General features: G+C 42.8%; 1 long non-coding RNA gene across 2 annotated transcripts; it reads left to right on the plus strand.

Annotated features, from left to right (window-relative positions):
- Positions 1 to 22181: 22181 nt before the first annotated feature.
- LOC148871341 (uncharacterized) lies at positions 22182 to 23218 on the plus strand. 2 transcript variants are annotated; one of them, XR_016108221.1, is made up of 3 exons: positions 22182 to 22381; positions 22547 to 22611; positions 22759 to 23218. It is a non-coding gene; the product is annotated as an uncharacterized LOC148871341 (long non-coding RNA). The 2 variants fall into 2 exon arrangements; XR_016108222.1 differs by having other exon boundaries at positions 22216 to 22381; positions 22547 to 22627.
- Positions 23219 to 27151: the final 3933 nt, after the last annotated feature.

The raw sequence follows: 27151 nt of genomic DNA on the forward strand, positions 1-27151 counted from the left end.
AGCAGCCTCTGGCCCTTCGCCAAGTGGGGGATGGATCTCCTCGGCCCCTTCCCTCTGGCTACGAGAGGCAGGAAGTACCTCATTGTTGTTGTGGATTACTTAATTAAATGGGTAGAATCTGAACCCTTAGCCACTATCACTGCGCGAGCAATTCAGAGCTTCTTTTGGAAGAACATTGTTTGCCGCTTCGGCCTCCCCCACATGCTGGTCACAAACAATGGGAAGCAATTCGGTGATGCTAAATTTTGAGAATGGTGCACCTCCCTCGGCATCAGGCAACAGTACACCTCGGTGGGGTACCCCCAAACGAACGGCCTGGCCGAGGTCACAAACAGGTCCATCCTAGATGGGCTAAAGATGGGATTGGATTTTGCTAAAGGCCTATGGGCCAACGAACTACCCAGCGTCCTCTAGGCGTACCGAACCACACCTCGGGCAACGATGGGAGAATCTCTCTTCGGCTTGACCTACAGCACGGAAGCAGTGATCCCAACGGAGATTGGCAAACCAACGCTTTGAGTCCAAGTTTATACTGAGGACGGGAATTACGAGGCGCTTAGAGCAAACTTAGACCTACTGGAAGAAGCCCGAGAGCAAGCACAGATAAGGATGACTGCCTATTAGCAGCGAGTGGCCCGCTACTACAACTCTAGAGTGAAAGAAAGACACTACAGAGAGGGAGACCTTGTCCTCAAGAAGGTCATGGTTCCTGAACCTAGAGTAGGGAAGCTGAGCTCCAATTGGGAAGGCCCCTACTGGATCAAGCAGGCTCTCAGCCCCGACACATTTCGACTGGCAAACTTAGATGGAAGACCTGTCCCTCGGACGTGGAACTCGGAGAACCTCTGAATGTACTACAGATGCATGTAACCTTTTGATAAAAGTAATGAATGAATGAAGCAAAGTTCCTCTTAACTTCACCTCGTCACCTTGTCACCCCGGAGTCTGGTGACCCCCTCGGCTATTTGCCTTTGGCGCAAAGAAAACAATGAGGCAGAGCCCTCAGCTTCACCGGTGGTATGCCTCGGCCTCCCCCGAGAGATCACTTGGTAAGAACGAGTTAGGGGAGCTGCACCCCAATGATGCTACTCCGCCATAGCTCTTCATCCACCCAAGTACCTCGGTGGCATACTTCGAACCCGAACCTCGGCCAAAGTGCCAGGTCTCTTCGGCCTTGCCTGAGATAGCACGGGATTTGGAGGCCAAGTGAGCTCTGCCTCGAGCATATGACTCTGCCTCGGCTTCCAATATCCAGACAAGTCGAGATGAGTGCGCAAATAAATGAATGTTGCGGCTGAATCGTATGTGCCTTGTGTATCGTGGTTTCAACCTTTCGGAGGGGCAATGACCTCTCATATACAAAAGAAAAAAGAGGGAAGGAAATAAAAGAGAGAATAAGGAAAGAAACAACATACACAAAACACACCGTACACAAAAAATGGCTTCATTCATTTCAGTCACTATTCAATTTTGATCTTGTATAGCCTTTATAAAATTTTGTATTGCGCTCCAAAAAAAACAAAAACAAAAAGACAACAGAACTATTACAACAACAAAACAAAGGATGAGCTCCACTGAGTACCAACCATCGTTTAGGTCCTGGTGCAAGGCCTGGTCCATGAGGACCTCCCGGTGAGTTTGGTGACAAGGGGGGAAGTCTATGCCTGTGCCTCGTCATGGGCCAGAGGGAGAACGGCATCTTCAGCAGGAGCGTCGGGGATCACTTGCAGTCCCTCAACATCAAAATTTGGCAGCACCAGTAGGAGTGTCTTCTTAGTGTCCTCTATGCCATCGAGGTAAGATGATGAAGCGTACTCCGCCAACGCGTCTAGGTAGTCGGAAGACTTCTTGTACGTCTCCACTGCCTCGGCCGCTTCCTTCTTTGACTTCTCCGCTGAAGCTAGGGCTTCGGTAGCCTTCGCCTCTACCTCGGTAGCTCTCTTTAGGGCTTCGACAGCCCTCTTCTCGGCCTCAGCAGCTCATCTCTCCACCTCCGTGACAATGCTCTCCAGCCTTACCTGCTCCACTTGCTCTTTGGAGAGCCCTTGTCGTGCCTCCTACAGCTGGACTTTGAGGAGGTCTCGAAGTGGTTGTTCGTCCAGAAGCGCCTTGTGGAACTTCTGGTGCTTCTCCTCAGTGGCAGCGGTTACCTTCTGGAGCTTCTCCTCCACGGCTTTCTTCTCCTTCTCGGCCTTGTCAACGCGGCCCATGGCCAGCCTTGTTCGGTCCCCCAAGCCGATGAAGTGTAGACAGGCCTGCCACTAAACCGATAAGTGAAAACGAAAAACAAATAAAATGAACATACACATGGTGAAGCATTGAAGAACGTCTTACCTTGGCCAAGTGGTACATGCTCTCGTCGTAGATAGCCTTGGGGTCGCTTTGCAGAAGGTGGTAGCAATCCCTCGGTAGAATGGACCCGCTGACCAGCTCCTGGCTGACCCCCCCTCGTCGTGGATGGAGTCCCCCTCTCAGAGCTGCTATTGGAGGCAAAAAGTTTTGCCAACCCCTTTGGTCCTCTCAGAGGCGCCCTAGACTAATGGGGGGCTGACAAAGGCCCAAACGGGCGATCCCCAGGCGTAAACCTACGCACCACCTCCTCGGCCTGCCTATTTGTGTTGGCAAGCTTCCACGGGGGCTCCTCCCTCAGCGCATCTCCGGCAGGCCTCTTCTTTCCAAACGCCTCCTAAATAACCAACCCAATAGCCCTCCAATCGTCTCAAGGCTCTGTTGGTTTCCTCCAAGTCCAGATTTTGTGAAAGTCAATGTTGATGACGCTACATCTGAATCATGTGTAGGTGTGGGGTTATCATTCGTGACCACAATGGCCACTTCATTGTTGTTAGATCCATTCCAATGGACCCAGGTCCACCCATTATGGTTGAAGCCCTTGCTTTCTATGGCGCCCATTTTGCATTTGAGTTGGTCCTCAACCGGATCATCTTGGAAGGCGATACTCAATCAATAGTCAAGCTTCTTTTGGAGGAATTCTCCTCCATGGTGCATTAACACCATCATTGTAGACCGTAGAAGCTATTTATCTCGTCTGGATTTAGTCTCAATTGTCCATATAAATCGTCAAGGAAATCGTCCTGTGCACTGTCTTGCAAACATGTTCTTCAATGCTATAGACCCCCTACATGGACGTCCTGCCTAGGGGTGGATTCGAGCCAAGCTGAGCCAAATAGTATGAGGCTCGAGCTCGGCTCTCCTAGGAAATACAAGGTTCGAGCTCGAGCTCTGTTCGAGCTAGAACCTTGAGCTTGAGCTTAGATCGAGTAAAAAACTTGTAAGTTTGAGCTCGACTCAACTCGAGTTCAATTTGAGAAAAAATGTTTTATAAAAGTAAAAAAATTATATATATATATAATTTTTTTTATTTGATATTTAAAAAATTAAGAATTATAATATATTTATTATATATATTATTTTCTATATATAGATGTGGGTTAGCTTGGCCCAGCCCACATAGGGCTAGAAGGCCCAGCCCACTAACGCTTGCTAACGTCAGCCACAGTAGGCGGGAGCCCTACTGCCTTCGTATGGAGCCAATCACTGCCTCCGTACGGAGCCAATCACTTAACTATTTGGCGTACCACCAGGGCCTGCAGTCTGACCTCGTACGACTCTCATCCGAGGCGCTCATCTCTACCTACCACCAGCATGCTCGAGTATAAATAAGAGGTAACTACCCCTGAAAAGGAGCTAAAACAGACTAACTCCAACATTTACTCACTCATTTACTTCCTGCACGCACATTACCTGCCAAGCATTAATTCTGGGAGATCTGGTGCATTCGAGGACTTTCTCCAAGAGCACTCTCGCATTCCCCCCAACTTCACACCTCGTACTAACTTGAGCGTCGAAGCCTCCGCCTCGGGTATCCACCCCAAGGCCTTTGACACTCTCTGATTTGCAGTGCCTCAAGTCACCAAGGACCTCGGCTTGGCCAGTAGTCCTCGGCTACCATAGTCTTCGGTTACCATAGTCCTCGCCTCGGTTTGCTATCATCGGCTTTGGTCAACCTCTTCCGAAGCCTTAGGTTCATCGGATAACTCTCGAAACTTGAAGAGTAAATTTACCTCGTTGCCCTCGGCCAAACTGTGTGGCAACAATATATATATATATATATATATATATATATATATATATATATATATATATATATATTCGAGCTTGGCTCGTTTATCAATCGAGCCTATAAATTGGGCTTGAGCTCGGCTCATGGCCACCCTTGGACTTCTGCCCTCCCTTGAACAGGCTGGAAATCATGATTGTATGACTGATTCGGAATCACATTCTTAATGCAATGTTTATTTTGCATTAAAAAAAATACCAATTATTCCCCAATTTTTATATTATCAACACCGCCCCACTATTTATGATGACCAAAAATCAAAAGAATTTCATTATCTTCAATCTATTCTCACTTTCAATGTCATTTTACTTGATTAAATGTCATATAAATTGAATATGTAACTACTAACATGTTAAAAAAATGCACAAAGGGGGCAATTTAGTCCCTAAGAATATTTGAGGGCACCATATAAGATTTAAGGGTTCATTTGGTTTGTGGTTGGAATCATAATCAAAATCCCTTAGAATTGGGATTGGAATTGGAATTGCCTATTTCCCGACCTTTTTGCTTTAGAAGGAAATAGGAGTTGGAATCAAAATGAAATTATTTCTAGTGATCGTCGGAATTTTTTAGGGTTCAGCTGTTGGAGGGGGGGCATCGACTTAGGCCATATTTGGGAGTTCTTAAAAATGAGTGCTTATTTAAAATAAGTGCTTATTTGGGCCATTAAGCACTTGTTGGTATTTGGGAAATAAGCACTTATACAATAAGCACTTATTCAATTTTTTCTTGCAAAATTATCCTTAATCGAATTTTAAAATACCACTTATAAAATTATCCCTAGTTGAATTTTATAAAAGTACTTTTACAAAAGCACTTTTAAGAAAGTACTATTATGAAAGCATTTTACAAAAGCACTTCTGTAAAAGTACTTTTATGAAAGCACTTTTACGAAAGTACTTATGTGAAAGCTCTTTTGTGAAAGTACTTTTATGAAAGCACTTTATAGAAGTACTTTTGTAAAAGTGCTTTCGTATAAACTTTTGTAAAAGTGCTTTCATAAAAATATTTTTATAAAAATTCTTTCATAAAGTACTTTCTTAAAAGTGTTTTCAAAGGATATATTTTGAAATTTTGAAAGAAAAAGAAGGACAAAATAGTTACAAATGCTTATCTAAGTACTTATTAGAGAAAAAAGACTACTAAACACCGAATATAAAATAAATACTTATTTTAAAATAAACACTTGAAAAATTGGGTGCCAAATATAAATAAATGAACACTTGTTTTTAAGTACTTATTTATTTAATAAACACTGTTTTTAACAAGAACACCTTAGAAGAAAAGGACCTAAAATTGTAAATCATATAAACGTTTATATACGTTATGTGATAATATGCTACTTTAAAGAGGGTTTTTATAATCATAAATGACTTTTTAGTCACGAAGACAAAATAATAAGTCGTTAAGCCATTTGAGCCTCTATCAAATGGACCTTGGCAAATCGAGCTGAAATCCAGGCTCAGCAGGTTTTGCTCAAGCAAGTAACGAAAGATTGGCTTATAATCTCAGATTTACAATGGCACTAGACTGAATTAAATTCCTTGGATTTTACTCGTCCTGTCGAGAGAGTTTGTGTCTTTTCACATGGTGGTTTGCCCTTTTAGTTATTATAATATATAATACTTGAAAATGATGAATAGACCAAGGATGAGAGAGCAGATACCTAATCTTACCGTAGACACAGTACGATCAGATTTTCTCTGTCAAACTAGTTGCAGTATCTTCTGGATTATGCTATTTTATACGCATACTAACTGCCAGTACTTTTTTCTTCTTCTTCATCTGCTTAGAGATGTTGGTGTTTTTTAAATTGGTAAAATCTAGATTTCTCTCCACCTTTTGTATATATTAGCGGGGACATGTGCAATCATGAAATACATTAATTAAAATGACTGAAATAGTTAAAACGTATAATTAAATTATTGTTATAATTAAATCTTCATTTTAATCATTTATTATAAAAATATTTTATTAATTTTGTAATTTAGTAATTTAGATTAGTTATATTAACTTCTTAAAAATAATAATAAATTATTGCTAATTACTTAATAAAATAATTATTTTTCATATTATTTGCTAGTATTTTATTTTATTTATTTTACTTTATTAATGATTAAATGTTTCATTTTTTTTTGTAAATATCACTTAAATATTTAAATACTTAAAGATCAATAAATATATAAAACTATGCTATAGTCTTAATTAAATTAATATATAGTCAATTTTTGTAGTCAATTAAATTAATCTAAACCCAAACTTAAGGTTTAAGACCTTGATTAGATTTGGATTGATCCTCATCCTAACCCAACTCATCCAAGTTGCATGCATCATAACATTTGTAATTGGAGTGCAACCCATGCATGTATTATTTTTGGGGGTTTTAACCATATTAGATTGAAGGCAAAGGAGCTATGAGGATGGGCTACCCCATTAAGTAGCCAAATGAAAATTTTGATAGTGTATTAATAGTTTTTAAGGTTTCCTCGAGTGTAATAATATTTGTGTGGGCCCACAAGTTTGCTTGCGTTAATTATAAAACTATGGTTTTTTTACAAATTAAAATTTTTATTTAATTCTAGTATATATATATTGTTATCTAAATATTAATAATATCTATGCATATAACTTTCAAATTGAGCTTATTAGAGATTGCTTAGGTTGGGCCCTATTCACTAGGGACATCATTGGCTCCAAGAGTTCAATTCCCAATTCGATTTCGAATCCGATTAATCCAAATCTAATTTGACACGGAGAGGTTATGTGTAATTATAAATATATGCATTTATATTTCAAAATTCAAAATCCAAAATAATAATTAGATGTGAATGCAAATTTTAAAATTTCGTAACCGGATATTGATGTGGATGTAGTTATTTACAATCCTACTACATACATTATGTGTGGGCTTCGTGCATATTTGAGTTAGACCTAATTCAAAAGAAAATAGTTGCTTGAGCATGAGAATTTATAGATTTAATCGGGTTAGACTAAGATATAAACAATGTTACTTTTTATTATTATTACTAATTTTTATTATTTCTTAATATTTAATAGTTGCTAGACAAAAGTTGCTAAAATTTAATATTTTTTATTAATTTTACAGCCCTATTGATTGCATTATGTGTGGGATGGTGTAGATCTAAGCTAGACCTAGCTTAGAAGAAAATATTTGTTTGAGCACAATGTTGGGCTAAGTTATAAATGGTCATCCCCAAGTAGAAGGAGTCTTATGACATTATTTTAATTAATTTTATAATTTTTATATGGAATGCAAATGGTTTATTTTATTATTTCTCAATTTTTTTACTTTTTATTGTTAGTTTTAATTATCTTATTAATATTAATTATATTTAAACAAAATTAAATTGTATCTTAGTTTTTTAATTTATGTATTACTAATTTTTATTAACTTCTTAACTTTTAATAGTTGCTAGATAAAAAGTTGCTAAATTTTATTATTTTTTTTAACTTTAGTAATTTTTATTAATTATAGTTATTAGGTTTCAAATTATTATTATTATTATTATTGTACGTCATGTATCACATGTTACGGGTTTCTAGACGAATCAGACTATTTTCGAAAATGGGTCAACACAAATGATAAAATGGGTTTTACGTTTTAAATTTTCATTAATTTTTAATGTTTATATCATTTTTAATGGGTCTTATATTTTATATAAGTCTCTTGTACAATATGGGCACTATGCACAATAAAGGTCTAAACTCATAAAAATTATCAATTTTAATAATATTATTAATTAATTAATTACAAATGCATTTCTGAGTTTCATTAAAAATTGTTTTGGCTATCTATAAACTAAATTTGATATTGCATTTTCTAGATGAAAATGGTACGAAGTAGAAAAATTAAAAATTAAATTAAAGCTTTTTGTGTGAAAAGCTCTTAGTATTGGAGAGTTGTAGCTCCTTTTTACTTGATTTTTTTTTTTATCAATGTGGTAGTGATTATTATTCTTTTCTTAAATATTAGGATATACACAAACAAGGGCAATTGACTAGGAAGAACCAAGATAACAATGCATTATTGGAAAAATGAGTATGAATATTTTGTATTCATTTCTGATTCTTGAACAAACCCAAAGAGTTTAACAAGAGCCCCATTCAAAAGAATAGAAAATCAAATACTTGGTACAAATCATGATCGAAAGCTAAATACTTGGACTTTGTTTGTTTGCAGTGCAATTCTGAACCTAATACAAATTTTGCACATAGTCCAATTTTGCTTCTCTTTATCTTATACTAAATAGGGATGGATTCGACCTGAGCCGAGACGAATAGCTAGCTATTTGAGTTCGTTTAGACTTGGCTCAAGTTTGACTTAAGAAAAATGTTTTATAAAAATAAATAAATATATATATATATAATATTTTTATTCGATATTTAAAAAATTAAGAATTATAATAATTAATTATTATTATATATAAAAATAAAATTATTATATATATAATTATTATTATTATTATTATTATGGTAAATTACAAAGACCCCCTTGTACTATAGGGTTTGTGACTAAGAATTTCCCGTACTTTGTTTTGCGACAAATACCATTACTATGACCGTGAGACAAAGACCCCTTCCCTTAGCTTTTCGTTGAAATCCACGGTTGCAATATTTTTTAATTCCCATTATAAAAATAAGGACAATTAGCAGGAAAACACTGTTCATCTTCCCTAACCTCACGACCCCGATCTCTCTTCTTCCCCTTCCCCTTTCTCTCCTCTTTCATTAACGCCAGGCTGCTTTCAACAACAGCAGCTAACTGGAATACTACTACGATTACTTCAAGGCTCCCATTGTCTCGGGCGCATCGAAAGTGTCAGATTTCGGGTTGTCGTTAATGGGGCCAGAATCCAACGGGGAGTACACGACGACGAAGGCAACAGGGACAGTTGGGTATATGGATCCGGAGTATTACAGCCTAAATGTGTTGACAGCGAAGAGCGATGTGTGTGAGTTGGGAGTAGTGCTGCTGGAGCTCTTGACAGGTTGAAGGGCGATATTCAAGGACGACAACAAAGAAGGAGCACCAACAAGCGTGGTGGAGTATGCGGTGCCGAAGATTTGAAGCAGGAGAGCTGATGAAGCCGAGGGAGGCAGAGGTGTTGGATGATAGGGTGGGGTTAATGGAGCCGAGGGAGGCAGAGGCAGTAGAGCTGATGGCTCGCGTGGTGGTGAAGTGTGTGAGATTAGAAGGAAAGTAGCTCGACAATCGTCTAAGGCGTTTAATATGTTCGCCATCCTTAATGACCCAAAGAGAAACCTCGGCATAGTATATGAAGATGATACCGAGCGTGACCTCGAGCTCTTTTCCTGGGGCAGATTCATAATTATCGTCTCAAGAAGTTATCTCTGCTGCCACTCAGAAAGCAATGGATGTTGATGAAGGAAGATTTGGCTCGACCTCGTAACCATTCAACACGTGGCAAAGGCAACAGCTCGACACAACAGCACGCACAAGGCGCGAGCACTGAAGGGAGGAACCGGCAGTCCGAACTCCCTACTAGGAGCCCGAACTCCCTACAAGGAGTCCAAACTTTCCCTTAGGCCCCGAGCCTCACACTAGGCAACGACCCGAACTGGCCCGCCCCATGACAGTTTGGGACACTCCCCATTTCCGAACTCAAGACTTCACCTCGCTCACCACTCCAGCACTTCACCTCCAAGATGCTAAACTGAACAACCGTACCTCGCCTGACACCGAGGAAGTCCGTACCCAGGGGCGACGCACCTGACTGACTTGGGATCTGACGCTTGACAGCCGCACTCCAATGGCCACCTGCCATCACCACCTGCTACCGTCATCTCCAGTTGCAGAGATGACTCCGACAAAGAGAGCAGTGGCGGTTCTGTCCCAGCAGAGGTGATGATACCCGACCTGACAAAAGCTTAGGAGTGAGTGCGCGAGGTGGTTATAAAAGGCTCCCTACCCCCCAAGAACAAGGTATGTGAACTTTGCGCCATCTGGCTTTATCTTGCCTTCAAGAGAATACTAACTTGAGCTTCGGAGCAATCTCTCCGGATTCCTCCCCGGAGATTCCTCATCTCCCCCCGTTTCAGGCTCCTTGTTGCTTCAGTCGGAGGCAAGGTCGTTGACAGCTAAGACCAGCCGGATTGCGCACCATCAATTGGCGCCGTCTGTGGGAGAAGCCTCCAAATTTCATGGTGGACGCCCTCACCAAGGAGAAGCCTCCCAACTCCAGAACCCCCCTAATAGCCAGGCCACATCCCCAGGCCGAAGGGAAAGGAAAATCACCCCTACCTCGCAGCTCACAGGCGGGTTGGGAACCTCGCCCGCAAAGTCAGCACCTCGACGTTCCAAGCCTGAGTTCTGTTCACAGAGAACCGATTCAATGCCCTAGTAGCAGACTACCAACATTCTGGGCCCATCGAGCTCGGCAACACAGAGGTCTGCAGCGCCAGTACCAGGCCCGCTCAACAACAAAGGTGCTGGTGAAGTCGCCGAACTGCCACCCGTGTCCTGCCTGAGCTCAGAGGTAAGGAAGAGACGAGCTCGGACGAGGTAAAAACTGCCCCAATTCTCTCAGTTCCTTTCCCCCTCACATCAGAACTCCTCGCAGTCCCCATGCCCAAAGACTTCAAGCTCCCACCTTTGGACAAGTATGATGGTCCTTTGACCCCAACGACCACGTCGATGCTTTTCAGTCCCAAATGCACCTCGCTAGGGCCAGTGAATCATGCATGTGCATAGCCTTCACCACCACCTTCAGGGGGTGGCCCACATCTGGTATAGGAACCTATCCCCCGGGTCAATAAGAAGCTGGACCCAGTTCGTGCAGGTCTTCACTGCACACTTCATTACCAGCAAGCGATGCCCCAAAACCGAGGAAAGCATCTCCAGAGTAGTCCAGAGAGAAGCAGGATCCATCCGAGGCTACATCAAGCGGTTCAATGAAGCATGCTTGTAGATACTGCAATTAGACCCCGTGGTACAGCTCTTGGCGGCCAAGAGAGGAGTAACGCACAAGGAGTTCAAATGACACATGGTAGCCAACCAACCCGCGACCGTAGCCGAATTCCTCAAGCTCGCGGACAAGTTCATGAGAACAGATGAAGAGATCAACCAAAGGATCGAAGGCGGGGTCGAGAAAAGGAAAAGAGAAGGTGAACCCTCCAACCCAGGCGACAGAAGAAACCCGACTCGGGAGGCGAAGCCAAGCAAGCCGTCCCGAGCTCCCTTAGCAGTTCGGATGGATTACACGCCGTTAAACACGAGGCAGACCGAAATCTTGATGACGATCAAAGACGCCCCATACGTAAAGTGGCCACCTCGCCTAAAGGGGAATCCAAACGAGAGAAATAAAAATTTGTACTATAGTTTTCATAGAGATCACGATCATAGTACCGAATAGTGTAATAACCTCCGGGATGAGATAGAGAGACTCATCCGTCGCGGATACTTGAGAAATTTTGTACAGCATAATAATAATAATAATAAGGCAGGTTGGCAAGGGGAGCACAGAAAGGATGCCCCTGAATCCAGTAGCAGACCAGCCGAAGCATTGCAATGACAGCCTCCGGAAGAGAGGTCAGTTCGGGGAACCATCCATGTGATAGTGGGAGGTTCGGTGGTAGCAGGGTGTACTTCGACATCAGGCCGGACATCAGTTTGCGAGGCAGCCTGAGAACAGACCCTCCAAAGAGGGTGAAGATAGAAGAACCGATCTTCTTCACGGAAGATGATGCGCGAGGTATCCACTACCCCCACGATGACGTGCTTGTCATAAAATTAAGGATCAACAACTTCGAAGTCAGGTGCGTACTTGTGGATTCAGGTAGTTCGGCGGACATCCTCTTCAAGTCGGCATTTGACCAGCTACAGTTGCAGAGAAGCGATCCGAAGCCCGCAAACACTCCTCTGGTGGGCTTCAGCGGAGAGGAATTTAGGCCCCTCGGGAAAATAACAATACCTGTGGAAGTCGGCACATGGCCTTGTGCGATCAGACTCAACCACGATTTCCTGGTGGTTGCTATCCCCTCCCCATACAATGCCATAATAGGGTGGCCAATTACGCATATTCTGTGGGCAGTGGTTTCCACCTACTATTTGGCAATGAAGTTCCCCATAGACTTCGGTGTGGGGGTAGCGTGGGGCGACCAGCTTGAGTCCCGCAAGTGTTATGTTGCCGCCCTGAAGGGAAAAACCAAGGCAGCCGACGACCTCGAGCTGGAGCGGCCTACGGAGCAGGGCGAGGAACAAGCTTCGCCCACAGAGGAAACGGCCGCGATCCCGACCTGGACTACGGATTCAGCTCGAACGCTACAGATCAGTGCTTCCGTCATGGAGCCTCAACGAACCGAAATGGTGAGTTTCTTACTTCAAAATTTAGATATTTTTGCATGGTCCACAGCCGATATGCCCGGTATTGATCTTGGCCTTATAACTCACAAACTTAACACTAACCCTATAGTCAGACCCATTAGACAGAAGAAACACAACTTAGCCCTAGAGCACCGGAGGGCGGCCAACAAGGAGGTTGAAAAGCTCCTCACAGCGGACTTCATAAGGGAAGTTCATTACCCGAGCTGGGTAGCCAACCCAGTACTGGTGAAACAGGCAAACGGCAAGTGGTGCATGTGTGTCGACTACACCGACTTGAACCGAGCTTGCCCAAAAGACTGCTTCCCCTACCCCAGAATTGACCGCCTAGTGGACGCGACCTCAGGACATGAGTTGCTAAGCTTCTTGGACGCCTACTCAGGCTACAAACAAATCAGGATGGACCAGTCTGATGAGGAAAAAAATAGCTTCTTAACCGAGTTCGGTCTGTACTGCTACATGGTCATGCCCTTCGGATTGAAGAATGCTGGGGCGACCTTCCAAAGACGTGTAAATAAGCTGTTTTGGCCCTTGATTGGCACAAAAATAGAATGTTATGTAGACGATATGGTCGTCAAGACGCAGTTCTCATAGGAATTAATAGAAGACTTAGATTCTGTCTTCCAAATTCTGCGTCAATTTAGCATGAAACTGAACCCCAACAAATGTGTCTTCGGTCCAACCTCTGGTAAGTTCCTAAGGTACATTGTCAACCGGTGCGGTATCGAGGCCAACCCGGACAAGATAAAGGCCATCCTAGATATGAGACCACCCTGAAAAGTAAAAGAAGTCCAGAGGCTAAACGGCCGCATAGCTGCTCTGAGCCGCTTCATGTCCAAGTTGGCAGGCCGTTGTCTGCCTTTCTTTAAGGCAATCAAAGGCAAAGGGTTCGAATGGACCCAAGACTGCCAGCTCGCGTACGACGAGCTAAAGAGCTACCTTGCTACTATGCCAACCTTAGCTAGGCCCGAGGAGGGCGAGGTCTTAGAGCTGTACCTCTCGGCAAGCGACGAGGTGGTCAGTTTGGTACTAATAAAAGAAGTAGATCGGGTACAGCGGCCCGTCTATTATGTTAGTAAAATTCTACAGGGAGCAGAGACGAGATACCCGCAGATAAAAAAGCTAGCATACGCACTGGTAATTGCAGCTCGAAAACTCCGCCCATATTTTTCAGGCTCACACTATCATCATCTTGACTGACAAACATCTGAGGCAAGTCTTAATCACGCCCGAGGTTTTCGGTCGGCTGACGAAGTGGTCCATTGAGCTCAGCGAGTATGACCTCCAGTATAAGCCACAAACAACTATTAAGGTCCAAGACTTAGCAGATTTTATCGCCGAGTGCACGTTCAACCTCGAAGCCCCTGGGCCGGTTGAGCCTGAGATCCCTAGTTCGGGTGAGCTCGAAGCTCCCAAGCCAATAGAGTCTGAACCCCGTGAAGTAGCAACTAGTGTGGCATCTCTCCTAATTAGGCCAAACGTGAACTGGGATGAGGAGCCTTGGATCCTTCACGTAGATGACTCCTCGAACCAGCAGGGCAGCGGGGCTGGAATAGTCCTACGCGGTCCGGGTGGCACGAAATTGGAATACACATTACGCTTTGAGTTCGTGGCATCCAACAACGAGGCGGAGTACGAGGCACTGATAGCCGGGCTGAACTTAGCGCAAAAGGTAATAGCAAAGCACATGGTTATCTGTAGTGATTCCCAGCTCGTGGTCAACTAGGTTACGGGCGAATACGAAGCACGCGAGCTCTCTATGATCGCATACTTGGCAAAAGTAAATGAAGCTCTACTCAACTTTCAGTCACACTTCATCAGGAAAATCCCGTGGTCAGAGAACACTGAGGCCAATGCCCTGTCCTGGTTAGCCAACATGAGTCACAACACCATGAGAACCGTGTACATAGAGGACTTACCTCGGCCTAGCATTCTCGGTGGGGTAGAGGAGGTCGCTCCCGTCCTTGAAGCAGAGCCGAGCTGGATCGACCCACTCGCGAGCTTCTTGCTAGATGGAACCCTCCCTGCGGACCACAATCCAGCCAAGAGGATGCAGCACCAGGCAGCCAAATACGTCATAATAGATGAACGGTTGTACCGACGGTCCTACACGCTCCCCTACCTGCGTTGCTTGTGACCTGCCGAAGCTGAGCTCGTACTCCGCGACACTCATAAAGGTCTGTGCGGCGGACACCCGGGGAGTAGAGCCCTCGCCCAAAAGCTGTCGAGCTCGTCAGAAAATGCGACAAGTGTCAGAAGCATGCCAATATCCACCATCAGCCTGCTGCCGACCTTAAGTACCTCACCAGTCCATGGCCCTTTGCACAATGGGGCATCGACCTGCTGGGGCCATTCCCTCCAGCAACAGGTGGGAGAAAGTTTCTAGTGGTGGCAATAGATTACTTCACAAAGTGGATAGAAGCTGAACCTCTGGCAATAGTTACAGCCCGAAACATACAAAACTTCTTTTGGAAGAACATAGTAAGCCGCTTCGGGCTACCTCGGGTACTGATCTCCGATAACGGCAAGCAGTTCGAGGATATCAAGTTCCAAGAATGGTGCCAAAATATGGAAATTCGTCAGAACTTCACATCGGTCGCACACCCGCAGGCAAACGGTCATATAGAAGTAATGAACAAAGCCATCCTCTGCTGGCTGAAAGCATGACTAGACCAAGCTAAAGGGTTGTGGCGGATGAGCTACCAAGTGTTCTATGGGCTCACCGAACTACGAAAAAATTGCCACGAGAAAGACCCCCTTTAACCTCACCTACAGCACTGAAGCGGTAATCCCAGTGGAAATCGAAATAGCTACACCGAGACTAGAAGCATATGACGATCAGACAAACGGAGATGAGTTACATATCAATCTCGACCTACTGGATGAGGTAAGAGACCTTGCACACATCCGGACAGCGGCCTACCAGCAAAAAGTAGCTCGGTACTACAATGCTAGAGTATAGAAGCGGAACTTCTACATCGGCGACTTGGTTCTTCGTAAGGTCATGGTACTCGAACCCGGCGTGGGAAAACTTGGACCAAATTGGAAAGGGCCCTACAGATTAAAGAGAGCGCTCGGGGGGGCATACGAGCTCAAAACCTTAGAGGGCAAACAAGTACCCCGAACATGGAACATCGTCAACCTAAGGCGATACTACCTATAGACCACCAAGCGAAGTGGACAAAATCGCTACCAAAGACTAAGTATTAACAGGGACATCGACATCTCAGAGACCAAGTATTAACACCAAAATAGGCCGTGCGAATGCAGTAACTCAGGCAAGAAACAAATTGGGCATATGGTCAGTTCGGCAAATACGGTTAGTTCGGGAGAAAGAACAACCAACACTTAACCAAAAGAAAAGTCATTCCATTTCAAAATAAGGGAGTGTACATTTCGAAAAAAAAAATTACATTTCACAGGCCCGAAGCTACTTCTTCATTATCAGAAGGCACTTCAACGATACCCGAAGGTCCTGCCTCGCCCTCGGAATTTGGCTCACCATCAGCAATGTTGGCCATCTCCTGAGTTATGCGTGAAGTGGATATAGCACTGATATCGAGCTCGGGTACGTGTCTCGGATCATCCACCGACTCAGTTTAAAACCCCTTCTGTGCGAGTCCACCATCAGGTCATCAAAGCGTGGCGATGCGATGTACTCATTGATGACCTTCTTCTTGGCATCTTCGATGCCTTGAGAAATGATATGCGTCCTCCCCCTAATATCCTCCTAAAGGTATTCAACCTGATGCTGCAGATCCAGCCTTAGGTCCACCATGTGCTTCACCACTACTCCCATGGCCTCGGCATCTCTCTAAGACCTCGCATGCCTGGTCTGTGCAATGCGAACAGCCACCTCAGCAGTGCGAGCAGCCGCCTCAGTAGCTCGATATGTTGTCTCGGCAGCACGGAGAGCCTCTTCGGCAGTTCACGCCTGCCTCGAGCTCCTTTCCACCTGGGCTGCCAAGGCTTGGATAGAAGAGTTCACCTACCAAAAGAAAGAACAAGTGATCAGAAGAACGACATCAAAAGGGATAAAAGCAAAAGAGCTCAACAAAAAATCTGACTTACCACCATGGCATGAGTGACAGCACGACAGGCCACCTGGTTCAAAGGGAGATCGGTCCACGCCGCGACCTCCTTGGGGTAAATGGCCTCCCTACTCTTCTGAAGAGCGTGGTTCGGCGACAACACACTCCTGAATTCCCCTTGGGCTCCCGAGCCTGAGGGCCCAGCTCGTGTATAAGCAGACCCAGAGTAAGCGGGAGCCCCCGTGTAAGTAGTCTCAGCATAAGGGGCCCCTGCCGCTTCTTGCATTGGAGGAGCCATCTCGGGCTCCCTGGGCGGATCCTCTGATGGGTAGTCTGGTACCTCGGGCTTTGCATCCCGGGGCAAAAAGAGTTCGGCATCAGAAAGAAGTGTCTACCACGAGTCCTTTCTGAGTCCATCACACCTACAAAAAGAGTTCGGCATCAGAAAAAACAAAAGAATAGCAAAAACAAAAAACCTCCGAGTAAGGAACATACCCGAACTCAGGCTGGCCGCAACGAGCTTGGCCTCCGTCCGATATTGATGGCATTTTAGCCCAAGCCGTGCCCATTGCCGGAGGCCCTTCACCATCTCTTTATCAAGCGTAACACCTGAGTCAGGGGCGGCCATTCCCCACCCGGTCTGAAACGGCCACCCCAATACACTTCGCACCCCGAAGTAGTCCCACTTCCACGCCAGGACTTTGTTAGGAAGTTCATGTAAAAGCTTAAAACCTGGGCGAGGATACAGGTAATACGCCTGCCTACGCCCGGGAAGGGGACCCACTTGCTTCTTAAGCATCAAAATGAAAGAGAAGATCTCCAAGTCTAAAGGAAAGCCATGTTCGCAAAATAGGGAGATCGTCCCCACCAAGTTACGAATGGAGTTCGTGTGAAGCTGGCCGACAATAACGCCAAAGTGGTTTATGACCTCAACAAGGAGAGGGTGGTAAGGCAGGCGCAACCCCGCAGCGAGCTGCTCTTGGAATATCACGATCTCATTAGGACCGTGCTCTCAAGGGAAACTGCTCGAAGGTATGAAGTAGGCGTACTCCCTAGGTAGGTTAAACTGGGTAATAAGGGATTGAAGCCCCTCGGGCGTCATGGTCAAGGGCCCAAACTTGTCTAAAATCTGACCTCGACGAGAGGTGGATGCCAAACTGACCGAGGCGACTCGGCCTACGAGCTTGAACTCTTCCTCAAGTTCTACCTCAGGTTCGCTAAGACCGTCGAGGGATGCAACTCGGTTTGTAGAACCTGCATCAGACCCCCTTGAAAAACTGTCTGAGCTATCCGAGCTAGACATCGGGAGAAGAAGGATTCCAGGAAAGTACTCACCTAGAAAAAGGCTTGAACGGACTACGGAAACTTGAAACACAAACTAAAATCTTGAGTGCAAACTAAAAGCCTGGACGCAAGCTGAAACTTGGACGCGAGCTCATGAAGCAAAGCGCAGAAGTGACAAAGCGACTGAGGTCCCCCACTATTTATACCCACAGTAACCAAGAATCAATGGCTCAGATCAAAGCCAATTTGACGGCCCGCAATCGCGCTGATCGCACATCTTCTGAGACCGAGACTTGACTGGCCACACGTCTCTCGAAATTGAAAGCGTACGTCTCCTCACATTAAAGGTGGCAGTGACACATTTTCAAATTTGAAAAGACGTCTGCTGTCACGTCCCCCAGCAGTGCGCTTTTTGAAATAAAGCGCGCGCTGTCACGTCTCCCAATGGCGTGCTTTTTGAATTTTTGAAATAAGGCGCGCGCTGTCATGTCTATCAGCATTTGTAGGCAGGTCGACGCGTTTCCCGTCTTTTGGGCGCTCGAGAAACCCCAAGAACCCTGACAACGCACCTCACGCTATCAGTCAACCGAAATTCGAATTACGGGACAAATCCACCTGCCATCTTGCGAACTCCTCGCGCCAGGGCAAGACCCTTAGCACGAGGAGTGGGGGGCAAATGATGAAGGAAGATTTGGCCCGACCTCGTAATCACTCAACACGTGGCAAAGGCAACAGCTCGACACAATAGCGCGGCCAAGTCGCGAGCACCGAAGGGAGGAACTAGCAGTCCAAACTCCCTACAAGGAGCCCGAACTCTCCCTTAGGCCCCGTGCCTCACACTAGGCAACGACCCGAACTGGCCCTCCCCATGACAGTTCGAAACACTCCCCTTTCCGAACTCAAGACTTCACCTCGCTCACCACTCCATCACTTCGCCTCCAGGATGCCAAACTGAACAGCCGTACCTCACTCGACACCGAGGAAGTCCGTACCCAGCGGCAGCGCACTTGACTGACTTGGGATCTGACGCTTGATAGCCGCACTCCAACGACCACCTGCCACTGCCACCTGCTACCGCCATCTCCAGTTGCAGAGACGGCTCTAACAAAGAGAGCAGCGGCGGTTCTGTCCCAGTAGAGGTGATGATACTCGACTTGACAGAAGCTTAGGAGTGAGTGTGCGAGGTGGTTATAAAAGGCTCCCTGCCCCCCAAGAACAAGGTATGTGAACTTTGCGCCATCTGGTTTTGTCTTGCCTTCAAGAGAATACTAACTTGAGCTTTGGAGCAATCTCCCCAGGTTCCTCCCCAGAGATTCCTCATCTCCCCCATTTCAGGCTCCTTGCTGCTCCAGTCGGAGGCAAGGTCGTTGACAGCTAAGACCAGCCAGATTGCACACCATCAGATGTCAAGGATGGTTTTCTGTTGGAACGCAATTGACCTGGAATTGATTTCTTTGTGTAGGATAGCAGAGATCCCTCAATGATTTCCGAGTTTATATCTCGAACTTTCATAGTGAAAATCACTTGCATGTATACCAGCAAGCTCAAAATGCATAGATCATCGAACCAAGGTTTGGCATTGCTAGTAGCGGTGTTCTTGCTCTTATTCATTCGGCGTGTCCTGGTATCAATCCCATTCAATATGTTCTGATTCGAAGACCTATTTGAGCCTGTGTTGGCTCCCTCATTCACCGACCATCTGAAGAGCGACTGATCAATTAAAGAAAGGGGAAGGGGAAGAAGAGAAATCGGGGTCGTGAGGTTGGGGAAGATGAACAGTATTTTTCTCCTAATTGTCCTTATTACAAGGGTAGTATGGGGATTAAAAAATATTGCAATGGTGGATTTTAATGGAAAACTAACGGAAGGGGGTCTTCGTCTCACAGTCATAGTACAGTGGGGTCTTTGTCGCAAAACAAAGTATAGAGGGGTCTTTGTCACAGACCCCATAGTAAAAGGGGGTCTTTGTAATTTACCCTTTTATTATTATTATTATTATTATTATTATTATTATTATTATTATTATTTAGCTATTTGAGATCGGCTCACAAGCCTCACAAGTCGAACTTTATTAGGCTCGAGCTCGGCTCGATTAATAAACAAGCTTGTAAAGCTTGGTTGATACTAAGCTGAGCCAATATTTTCACGAGACGAGCTCGGCTCATGGCCACCCCTAATACTAAATTTATACTTTTTGTCTCATTTGCACTCTATATCAATGTAAATTTTGCATAAAAAATTGATGTAAAATTTACAAAACCTTCTTGGTACCTCAATTCCATGTTGTATAATGTGGGGACCCTATTTTCATTTTGCTTCTCACATACAAATAAAGTAATCATGACTCAGGCCATTTACACTGGTGTAATATTTGCACTTCCATGCATTTACACCACTTCAAATGAAATTTGCAAACGAATTGAGCCTTAGGCTGTGTTTGGTTGCAATGCAAATAAATTTGTACTGATGCAAAACTATGGCAGTGCAAATGATTTGAGTGTAAATTCTAACCTATATTTGTTTCAAATTTTAGCTTATTTTATTTGATTGCAGTACAAATGAAATAAAATAAGACATGAAACAGAATAAAGTAAAACACAAAACAAAATTAAACGAGAATTTGCATTTTTTTTTCATTTGCACTTTAATAAATTTGTACTAGTGCAATAAAATTGCACTGCAACCAAACGCAGCCTTAGAAACAGCTATTATGAAAATCCACTTTATTTCATCATTAGCATAAAGAAATATATGCCATCCTTTAACCTATAATTCCTTATTTTATCCTTTTTGTTTTTCAACATATGGATGAACCTGTGAACAATAATCAATTAACCATTCTGCAGCCATCAGCTTTTTTAATCAAAATGGGGTTTGTAATTTATATAACAAAGCCCCTAATTTATTTGCAAGAATCAAATATTATCTTATATATAAGGAGATCCATAGAATAATTGTGTTGTCATTTGTAGAAATGGGATTCTCAACATTTTTAACAAGCACATTGGCAACACAATATACTTTAGATATCATTCCTCAAAATTTTTTCCCCTGTACTTTTGGTAGAACAAGTTGGGATAATTTATTCTTCATACTTCTAGTTAAAGCAACAAAATTGAAGGTTATCCGTTTAACTAGGAAAAATCTATGATATCCAAATAATTGTATATTACTGAATTTCTATTATTTTGATTTTGCATTAGAGAGTATCAGTGAAATATATAAATTTTATCAAGGGAAGGATGTTGATATAAATATACAAATTTGGGGCAAAATCAACTCGTTAATGAATCACAGATCTTAGAGTCCATTTGGTTCATGATTAGAGTTCGAATCAAAATCCCTCCATAGTCTATTTGGTTCAGATAAGAAATAGAATCAGTTATAATGGAATTTCATTCCCAAGAAAAGAGGAGAAAATGACCATTCCCTCAAATGAGAGAAATACCATTCTACTATAAATGGGAATGAGATTTCAATTTCGCCCAACCAAACAGTTAGGACCGAAATGGCCCATTCTGATTATGATTTCATACTTCTATAAATCTATAATTAGGTTGTCGGGTCGGTTCGGGTCTGAATTGGTATGACCCGATTTGCATGCAAAGTGACCAATTCACAGATTTCAAGAAGGCAAAAAACTGTGTCAAGCGCCCACCATCATACCCCGAATCTAGTAAGAAAACATCATTGATAACCGGATCCTTTTCTTGTCAACCACATCTTTATAGTCATTTTCCCATTATTATTAGCCCTCTCCAATTAACAAAGCATCTCCGTCATTTTCATAAACCACCAGGGCTCTTTCTGTAATTTTACTCAAAAGAAGTGGAAACTACAAAGCGTTGTGCATTCTTCGTAAGTTCGTATTCACTACACAGTCACAACAAGAAAAAAGCCGTTGCTGTCGTCACGATCCAGGGGTATTGTCGTCATTCTACACCAAAAAGGCCCAATCCCAGAAAGACTTCTAGACAAGACCCAAACCCTGCACAATCAAGTATCAACGGAAGCGGGCCCACCGCTAGACCAAATCTAACTTGGGCTACGGCCCACTGACGTCACGCCCGCGCCCAGTATCGGCCTCCTGGGTCCAGATATGAGAATCACATGCACGTACCAGCTGGACATGGCACGTGTCAAATGACGTGGCGTGACTGCTGCCGCCCAAAGAGAAAAGGCCTGCGCCGTAGGATGACGTACGGTGGGGAAAAGAACTGCCCAAGCTGGCCCTCCTCCAATGGCCGTCGGCCACCGGCTCCGATGAGACGTCCGTCTTAATCATTCGCCAGAAACGGCTGCTTATGCAATCATTCACTCAGTTCTCTTCCAACCTTTAAATTGGGTCCTCCCCTCCGAATCCATTCTGTAATCTGTACTCTTATCTATCTCTCGATATACATTCTTCTTCCTTCTGTGCTCTCTCTCTCTCTCTCTGTTCTGCTAGCTAGCTTTATACTGTATTAGTGTTACAGATTTTGTTGGCAATGGCGGTCAGGTTTGTGGTAGTGGTGGCCCATGTTGTTCTGGTGATGGCTGCGATATCGGTGATGGGAGAAGCTTCCGGTCTGTGACAGTTTCTTTTTCATCCTTTGGATAAAATCTGTGCTCTCTGGTCAAAGATTTCTTGCTTTGTTTTCTTTTTCTGTTACTTCATGTACAAGTTTGTGTTCTATCTTTTGAAGGGTAACAAAATTGATTAGTTTGTTGTTCTTGTGGCGGTTTAAGCAGATTGTGATAGAGGGTATGGGTGTTATCGTGCAGAGCCAGCTTCAACTGAGATTCAGAGTAGAAAGGTTTCATTTTGTAACTGTAATCTGCAACTCAGAGTTCAGACTAAGCTTTGTTTATGTCTCTGGGCTTTTTTTGTCATTGTTATTTTACTTAAACGAAGCTTTTATATGTTACTTACATCTTATTTTTTTCTCTGTTGTGTCTTCCAGCTTGTTCATGGTTCGAAGGTGGTCTTCAAGAGCTTTGTGCCGTTGGATTCTCATGGTGGTGGGAATCTAGTTGGCTGGGATCTGAGGAGGGCTCCTTCTGGTCCTGATCCTCTGCACCATCACGGTGACAGCCCTAAGAAGCCACAGACTCCATGAGCCATGAGCTCTCTCTCTCTCTCTCTAGTTGTAAGCACTGAAAGAATGTTTTGTGAACTCACGACCAGGACAAAAAGAAACATGTGATAGATCTTTTTCTTTTTCTTTATTATGGGATACTTTGATGTTATAATGGAAGTTAGTTACATTTTTCTTTCTTTTTTATCCATCTATAGTAGTAAGGTGTTTGATTTGGAGCGCACAGTTTTTTGTTTTTATTCTGTTTCATCTGATCATGAGCATTGTATCAGATGTAAGCCAATTAGATTTATAGTAATATCCATCTGTGATTATCGACTACTAATCAGTACTTTCATATATGAGAGAGAGAGAGAGAGAATGATCCAAAGTGTAATTAGGGGACGTTTGGAGGTGCTTTAACTTTTAATCATTTTCATCATTGTACTTTAGGCTGTGTTTGGTTGCAGTGCAATTTTGTATGTATTAGTACAAATGCATGGGAATGCAGGAATGCAAATGAAAAGAATGAAAATATTTGTTTAATTTTATTTTGGATTTTACTTTATTCTTCTCGTGGTCATAATTTACTTCAGAATTTACACTCAAATCATTTGCACTATCAAGATTTTGCATCAGTTCAATATTGCATCAGTTCATTATTTTCCCGTGGATGGAATTCTAAAATTATTTGTCCACGTGGCAAGCCTGAAAACCCGTTATTTGCAAAAGGACTAGCCACGTGGATGAAAGGATGCATATTTAAGGGTCTCTCGTGGGAGACCGGATCTGCTGCTTACATAAGGCGCCTCACATATAAGTTATTTTTGACGGGAGATGTTCACAATGCACGGAGACCGGATCTGCTACTTACATAAGGCGCCTCACATACAAGTTATTTTTGACGGGAGATGTTCACAATGCACGGTGGATGTGCATGTGAGGCGCCCAAGTGTGTGAGGAGCAGATCCCGTTCCCTCCGGTGGGATATATAGTTTTAATAGTTTGAGGTGGAAGAGCTATCATATTTTAATTAAAATGGAGCATCCATGGAGTTTGGTCTTAATTTAATCCAAACTAGTCCAATCCCAACCTGGTTCTCTTGGTCTAGTACAAATAGAAAAGAAAAGAAAAACATGTCCCCATCATAGTGGTAGCTATTTCCTAAAATGTATTCTGTATAAATATCTAGCATTATTAAACATATTCCTATGCATGCTGTTCTTATAATTATTTGGTAAAAGAATCTGAAAAAATAAGAAAAATAAGAAATAAAACCTGATGGATGTTTGCGATAATAACCAGGCTTCATTTTACTGGAACTTAATTACCCGAAAGAAATTAAGTCTGTGTTTGGTTTGAAAGAAAAGGTAGGGAAAGGTATTCAAACCAAACACAACCTAGAAGGTAAATAGAATGAAGGTTCTGATATCTACACATTGTATCAAATACAAAGTTACTAATGATATGGAATGAAATGGTGTATTTGGTTCTCTTGCTATTTATGTGAAAAATGGTGCCAGTTTATTGCCATACAGACGTTATTCAACATTTGTCTCCATTTTTATGAGAGAACCATTGGAAAAACTTCATTTTAATGGTTTGACCAATCTTTAGTCGTTTATAATAAAATCTGCATCTAGCTATCAAACAATAATAAAAAAATATTTATCAATTCTTTTTCTTATTTTTTAAGATAAATCACTTACAAAACATTTTTCGATAAATGGTCACAGTACCAAAGATCATCTGATGAATTTTACAGTTGTAATCCAAGGTGAATCCACTGATACATCAGCTAGTTGAGGATCAAGAACAACACTAGTATCTTGATCACTCCATCTTTCGAGCTTATTATGGGTGATGCGTCTTCAATGCCTATGTACTGTCACTCTAAGGGTCCAAATTGGGCTAGGTTAATTAGGCTGAACCCATTCTCAAAAAGTTGAGGGTTGTGTTGGGTTCGGTTGAAGGTTTGATTGAAGTTTAAGCCAGGAACATTAGGGCTGAATCTGTTTGGTTTGCAGAACTAGAGGGTATAGAATTTGCAAAATTGGAATCGCCAGCTCTTTGGTTGGGTGGAATGGCATTCTCCCATTTGAACGTATTACCATTATAGCCAATCTTATTTTAAGCAGCAAAAAAAAAAAGAAAATTAAAATTAAACCAGAGAGAGAGAGAAAGAAATAACTTAAAAGCCATAAACTCTATTTCTCTTTACTCGACAATGATTCTCTTTGAATATCTTATGGAATTTAATTATGGTTTTCGTTTAAACCAAATAAATAGGAGGAAAGGATGATTCCAAATAATTTCAGGCCCGATCTCAAGCCGAGCTAAAAAGGATCACTTAAATTCAAATCTAACCAAATTTCTACTCAACTCTTATATAGCGACGACCATTACTTTTAATCTATGGAACATGCAATAATGCTAGAAAACAGGCTGGGCTCTACTTAAAATAGTTAAATTTAATATAATATAGTGTTTGGATGATCCCCATACTTTAAACCACGCTCTTAAGTCACCATTACTTCGTTCTTATATTTAATAATGCTTAAGTGAGCCAATCTCATTAATTTTCTAATCTAAGCTTAAGAAATATGAACATTTTTGAAATAAAGAAGTGAAGAAATCGGGGGAACGTAACTTGAATTCGACATTAACCATATGTGAGGTAATCAATTTGAGTAGTTAAGGTTAGAGTTGAGGGTTTAACAATTTGGATAGGGTTATATATTGACCTCAACTAGACCTAACGCCCAACTTGCACTCCATAATCCATTCATATGCATTGTCCTGTTATTAAGCTTTTACATCTTTGGGAGTAGAAAAAAAAAACAAAAAAAAGAAATGACTACTGCATTCAACAGGGATCTCAACAAAATTTTATATGTATCCACTAAATGGAGTATTGAACTTTTTATAGTGTCTTTTTTTTTCTCTTACTAATTAAGGGCCTGCTGTTTGGTCTGTCTTTTTGTATGGCCTTTCGGCTGTTTATAAGTTGGGCAAACTAATTTTTGGTCTATTTCCGTTTGGTTCATGAAAGATCTAGCTGCAAAAAGTTGGAGCACCGAAAAAACACGAGAAGCCCATTTTGAGATGATTTCGAGAAGCTCCAAATAAAGTTTTTTTGTGTTTTATTCTTGCACGGAAAGAATCACAAAAAGACGTGATACTACCAAACTAGTTTCGGGCTTCTCAGGTCTTCATGCAAAATCTCAATGCGTCTTTTTACTGTCAAAGCTACTAAAATATCTTCCCAAAAAAATGTGCCAAATGGGCCTAACATGGTGTTTGGTTCTATTGGAAAACAGTGCCACCACTAATTGCCATTAGTGGTGGCAATTGGGTGGGTTGGGTTGGGTTTGGTTTGGGTTGAGCTTCAACCTAATCCATCTAACCTGCCAACACATTAATGACCTAGTTATATAAAATTAAATGGGTTGGGTTCAACCCAAACCCGCTTTGACCCAATCCAAACCGCACAAACCCATTAAACTTATATTTATGTACTTGAAACAAAAAACTTACTCCCACTTGACAAATAAGTTGCTCATAGCTTGGTGGTAATAGTAGTTGTTATTTACATAAGTGGTGAAGATTCAAATCGGCGAAGCCATTTTACTATGTTCGGGTTTTGTGCTTGACCGAACCACTTAAGTTCAAACCAGTCAGACCAACTTGAATAGTCTAATTGGATTGTCTTCGAGCTAATCACATCAAGAGTGGTTAAATCATTTGGATTCAGATAAGTCCAGTTGGACCAGACCAGACCCGTACAATCAATGGTGGATTGATTTGGACAAGCCCATATTAGGTTTATGCATGGGTTTGGGACCGAACTAATTAGCCCGAAGCAAGTCAGTGGAAATAAATTGGATCGGTCCAGATTCGGGTTGGGTTGTACAAATACGAGTTGGACTGGATGATCCAATCCGGGTCAAGGCAAGCGGGGTGGATTTTGGGTTGACCCGGACCCTAGTCCAGACCAAAACATCCCGTCCTATCCCATTTTGGATTTGAGTCGACCTGAGTTGACCTACCCTGGGTCGGGTTGGGTTCAGACCAGGCTGGTCGACCTAAACGAACTGAACCGAGGTGATCAAGTCTGTTCATATTTAGACCAAGTTGAGCAAGTTCAGACTCGGGTCAAGTTGATTTGGATTTATGTTGATTTGGGTGAAGTGTGTTTATTCAAAATAAAACTAAATTTAGTAAATAATTATTAGAAACTTAATGCATTAATTATAAATTATTTCATTCAAATGAGAAA

This window comes from Nelumbo lutea, chromosome 2 (assembly GCF_056320005.1).
Source record: "Nelumbo lutea isolate HS-2025 chromosome 2, American lotus-T2T, whole genome shotgun sequence".
Taxonomy (NCBI): domain Eukaryota; kingdom Viridiplantae; phylum Streptophyta; class Magnoliopsida; order Proteales; family Nelumbonaceae; genus Nelumbo; species Nelumbo lutea.